Source organism: Notechis scutatus, chromosome 1 (genome assembly GCF_049901735.1).
Source record: "Notechis scutatus isolate UNSWTSFEM ecotype Mainland chromosome 1, rNotScu1.2, whole genome shotgun sequence".
NCBI lineage: Eukaryota > Metazoa > Chordata > Lepidosauria > Squamata > Elapidae > Notechis > Notechis scutatus.
Genome location: NC_142009.1, coordinates 116,759,778 through 116,765,777, shown reverse-complemented (window position 1 = coordinate 116,765,777; position 6,000 = coordinate 116,759,778).

Genomic DNA, 6,000 nt, shown 5'->3' with positions numbered 1-6,000 from the left:
TACTACCAGTTCTGTGGGCATGGCTTGTTGGGCATGGCAGGGGAAAGATACCGTAAAATATCCAGTCAGATGTGGTATTTGCCGGTTCTCTGAACCACTCAAAATTTCCGCTCCTGGTTCTCCAGAACTGGTCAGAACCTGCTGAATACCACCTCTGATGCTATTGCTTACCAGGTCTGCTTGTCATAAACCTATTCTCATCCATAATTTAATCTTGGATCAGAGGGCGAATCTTGCATTTATCACTGAAACCAGAGATGGAATGGTATTCTCTCAGAAATGTACCCATCTGAATTTTATTGAGTTTCTCATCAATTTTTGGAATAACCATAGTCGATGACTAAAGCAGTTGGCAAACAAGCACACCCTTTTATACTGTATATAGGATCTTTACTACTGTGGCTATGACATTTAAACTGGGAAAATAAAGCGAGGCACAAACATCAAGAGCATAGGGGCTTTATTTATTAACCAATTTTCAATAACAAACAAAACCAGAAATGTGCACTACCAAGCAAGATGTGGTAAAACAGGCCAAATCTCCTACTGGGATTTTTGTTTCCTGGTAGACATTTTAATGCTCTGTAGAAATTTTTCATTGAAAGTGCATCTCCCAAAATGTGAATGTGTGTGTGTGTGTGTGTGTGTGTGTGTGTGTGTGTGTTGAATCTCCAATTTCTTTGGAAGATTAAAAGGAAGAGCAATCAGTTGTTGAATAAGGTATCTGTCAAACCTATGAAGGCAAATTAAAAAGAAATGGAGGGAGGGGATTTACTCCAAATCACCTTAGCCCCAAAAATAGAAACATGGCTAAAATAAAACACACAGTCCTAGGTTATGGCAGATCTCAGGGAGGGCAGACAATTCCATAGTTTATGAGGCATATTAAGAAAGTTGATACATTATAAAGAAAAGATAAATATCACAATATTAAATGGAGTCTCTTGTTTGATCATGATCTTATAAGAAGAAAAGGAGCTACCTTTTAAAGAATGTTAGATAATTGTCATTATTAGTAGACATTATATACCCGAACAAACCAATTTATGGTATATATTAATTCATTCATTGAATATTAAAGGGGGGAAATAGTGACACACACATCCCGCTTCACGTCCACTCATGAAGCAGCCTATCATTTTCTTCAACTTCAGAAGTTTTTTTTTTTTTTAAAGTTTCTGAACACTCATGAAAGACAGATCTACAATGAGTGCATAGATTTAGACACACAACAATGATGGGATTATTTCTTCCAGATCTTTAGCTCATATATACTTATTTTAACTCAGGAAAAAAATTCGATTTGGTTCCCTGAATATCTTGCTTCAACATACTTTTTTTGAAGGTTCTTTTAGTAGGATGATGCTCAAGGTTTTGAAATCCAGACTTCTCCAAGATGTGGACAATGAATTGTCAGATTATATAAGCTGGATTCAGAAGAGGCAGAGGAATCTAAAATCACATAGAAAGGACAAGAGAGTTGCAAATAAATGTCTAATTTTGCTTTATTGATTAAACTAAGGCTTTTGACTTCATCTGCCTATTGAAGACTTTGTGCGATGCCAGTTATAGCTGAAAAGGAACAACTAATTGACTCAAAAATGAAGGAAGAAATATTAAAGCTATCTTTAAACTATGCCTCTGTTGGTAATTTAATGGCCAAAGAATAAATCTATTTGACAGGAATAGATTAAATAGTAACCCTTTGAAGTTTTAGGGCAACCTTCCCATCTTATTGTTCTTTATCCTTTCTAAATTGCTACTCCCATAATCACAGGCACATAATCAAGCACACTTGGAGAATTCCAAGTTGCCAAAAGCTACTCTATGGTGATAAAACCTATAAAGCCTTTTACAATGTTGTGGGTACAATCACTGGGGAAAGGGATGAATGTTTTATAAAATAAGAAAACCAGGTATGTAATAAACTGGGGGTGGAGAGGCTTGATATAGAAACTGTTGCCCAAAATAAAAGATTTGTCCCAGGAACCAAACCTCACTCATTGGCAATTGCCAAATTAGCAGCAGTAATTGGGCTTATTTTAACCTCAGACCTTTCAATAGGTTCCCTTGTTGGTTTGTTCTCTTTAATCATAAAGGAAAGCTTTCCATATATTGCCAGTCTTAAATGTTCATACTGATGTCATTTTCACTATGAGAACCAGTGATGGGTTGGTGTTACCAAATCCCCCAAAACCTTAGATGCATCCTTTGTTTTATAATAGAGCATTAAACACCTTATTCTGCATACAGAACATAGCATTGGCCTCTGTAAATAGAGCACAGATGCCTGGCATTAATAATATACTACCATGTTCCTCTGAAAATAAGACTCTGTCTTATTTTATTTTTTTGCCACCAAAAAAGGCACCGGGCCTTATTTTGGGTGGAAGGTGTCCTGCACTGACTCACCTCACTTGTGTGCGTTGCCCCCCCCACCTCTTTTTTTACTATCAGGGGCCTTCAGGAACTTCTTCATTCGGCAAGGCCAATAAAGCTTTTCTGAAAGCCTTTGCGGCCAATAACAGAGCTCCGGATCGATCTGGAGCTCTTATCGGCTAGAGAGGCCTTCAGGAAAGCTTTGCTGGCTGTAGAAGAAATAGGCCGAGGTGTGCGAGGCCTGGCTGCAACTATCTGAAGGTAAGTAGTAGAGCAGTTCCACACGCACCACATCCCCACTGTTATGAATCAATAAAGTAACTAGCATAAAATGCAAAGTAGGGTTTGAAGGCCTGCACACCTGATTGGTCCTCAAACAACGAACAGGGATTGGTCAGGATGAGGCCACTCCTTATTGGTTATTATTTGAACTTATCACAAAGGTTATTGGTTAATAGGGTAGCAGCCAACCCTATAAAAGGGTTACTGCTGCCCATAGAGTTTTCTCTGTTCTATTCCTATTCCTGTTATTATTAAAGAGTTGAAGTCACTGGTCAGATGTCTGGTCTCCTTATTCTCCAAACATAACACTGGCGACGAGGATGGGATGCGGAGACCGAAGAGCTGACTGATCTACAGAGCAACCAACAGAGCACATGGTCGAACACGCACTATCAACGGCAATCATGGCCAGCGGTGCCGTACCACCCGCTCCATTCAACCCAGAAACCGAAGACTGGAAGTCACACATGGATAGGTTCCAAATGTTTTTGGAGACCAACAACTTGAAAGATGCAACGGCCAGCAAAAAAAGAGCTGTTTTTCTAACCCACTGCGGGCCTACTGTGTTTAAAATGGCGAAGTCACTTGCCAAGCCAGTCGAAGTAAAAGCAATGGACTGGGATGTCCTCGAGCCTTTGCTACGGGCCCACTACGCGTCCACCGTGCCAACATTAGTCAGAAGGCACAAATTTTACCAGAGAGGCCAGCGGAAGGGCGAAAGCCTTGCTAACTACGTCGCAGACCTTCGAAACCTTGGAGGCCTCTGCAAGTTCTCCAACTTAGAAGAAGCCCTCCGGGACCGCCTAGTTCTGGGTTTAGAGGATTGCACAATCCAGAGCAAAATCATGGCTAAGGGAGACATCAGCCTTACCGATGCCCTTAAAGAAGCCTCGGCAGCGGAAGCAACTAAGAAGTCGGCAGCACGAATGCGCCGTACCAGCGCACCGCTACGCCAACTCGCCGATGATACCTCGCCTCGCCCAGAAAGACACCCGGTATCGACTCACCACGAAGACCTAGAATCCCCATCAGAAAGTGACGAGGAAGAGGTCAACCGACTCCGAACTGAACGAGACCAGTTCACACAACGTTCAAATCGACCTTGCGCAGGATGTGGAGCGAGTCACCCACGATCCAGCTGCAAATTCCTCGACGCAGTCTGCCGCGTTTGCGGAAAAAGAGGTCACATCGCAAAGGTTTGCAGAAGCAAACAAGCCTCCAACTCCAAACCCCGACAGGCCGAATGCCAGTCTTTAGGATTCCTCAGTACACACCGAGACAAACTGAACCACCAATGGGGAAACCACTCCTACAGAAACAACCCGTCCAACACTAACCCCAGGCGCGAAGAAACCAGACGGGAAGAAACCCACCAAACAATCACCATAGGCCACGCTACATCCTTAGACGCCAGAAAAATCCGGGTGAAAGGTCGCCATCGAAAACAAACTTTGTGTGATGGAGGTAGACTCAGGATCATCCCTCTCGATGGTATCTTGGAAGACGCTCCAGCAGCTTATTCCAACAATTCGCCACCAAGACCTCAACCCTCAAAGGGTTATACTCAAAGATTACCAGGGTAATCGAATTCCCGTCGTCGGGTCCCGCCAATTCCAGGTCTCTTTCAAGGACCACACCGTCGCACTGCCACTGACTGTTGTTGACCGTGACCGGCCTAGCCTTTTAGGCCTACAATGGTTCGAGCCGCTCGGGATCACCGTAGCCGGAGTTCACCGGGCCAAGAGCAACGATTGGGAGGAGGCCCTCGTGCAAGAATTCCGAGACGTCTTCGCGAGCGGACTAGGCAAGTACAAGGGGACCCCGATATCATTTAATTTGAACCCTGAGGTAGCACCCATCCGCCTTAAGCCGCGTCGGGTTCCGTTCGCCCTGAAACCTAAAATCGACGAACAACTCGATAAACTGATAGCCCAGGGCATGCTGGAACCCACCGACCACGCCCGGTGGGAAACCCCAATAGTTACGCCTATCAAGCCTGATGGGTGACTGAGAATTTGCGGAGACTATCGGGCCACCCTTAACCACGCACTTCAGCAAAGTGCATATCCAGTGCCAGTAGTGCAGCACCTGCTCCATTCCTTGGGGGGCGGAAAATTTTTCGCTAAATTAGATCTAGCGCAGGCATATCAGCAGTTGCCTGTAGACCCTGCCACCGCCGAAGCGCAAACTATCGTCACCCACAGGGGTGCGTTTAAATGCAACCGACTCCAGTTCGAGGTGAGCATCGCTCCCGGGATCTTTCAGAGCTTAATGGAGAGACTGTTGCAAGGAATAAGAGGGGTCGTACCGTATTTCGACGATGTACTCATCGCCGCCCCTAACAGAGACATTCTAGAAAAATGACTCCGAATGGTCTTACAAAGATTCCAAGACGCCGGCCTCAAAGTCAAAAGAAATAAATGCCACTTATGCACGGAAAGGGTAGAGTTTCTGGGATACCTCCTGGACAGCCAAGGGATCCATCCCACTGAGGACAAATTGAAGGCAATTAAGAGGGCCCCCACTCCAAGGAACAAGGCAGATCTTCAGGCGTTCCTTGGACTTATCAATTTCTATAACGTATTTCTACCAAATAAAGCAACGGTAGCTGAACCACTGCATAGACTTTTAGACAAAAAGCAACGTGGGTTTGGGGGCAACGGGAACAAAACGCCTTCCAACAAGTTAAAAACTGCTAACTTCTGATTCTGTACTTATGCAGTACAACGAAACTCTGCCATTGACTATTACTTGCGACGCCTCGCCGTTTGGTGTTGGAGCAATCCTGGCCACGTATTGCCAAACGGAGCAGAAGCTCCCGTCGCATTTTTCTCACGAACTCTAGCTAAAGCTGAAAGGAATTATAGTCAGCTGGATAAAGAAGCTTTAGCTATTGTGGCTGCAGTTAAAAGATTCCATGAATATGTGTATGGGCGTGCATTTACAATAATTACTGATCATAAACCATTATTGGGGATTATTGCGGGAAATAAACCAACCCCGTATATATTGTCCCCCAGAATGACTCGATGGTCTGAATTCTTGGCGGCGTACAACTACACCTTGCAACACCGCCCAGGAAAAGCAATTCTCCACGCTGATGCATTAAGCAGAGCACCACTCCCAGAATCGGTTGAAGATCCAGCACCGACCATTACAACACTACAAATTGAGGCCCTGCACGCGCCGCCATTGACTGCGAGGGACAATGCCCTCGAAACAAAACGAGATCCGGTCCTACAACACATCCTACGCTGGGTTGAGCGTGGGTGGCCAACAGAACAACTATCACCAGAATGGGCGCCCTTTAAAGCCCGCCAAACTGAACTATTTTCCCAA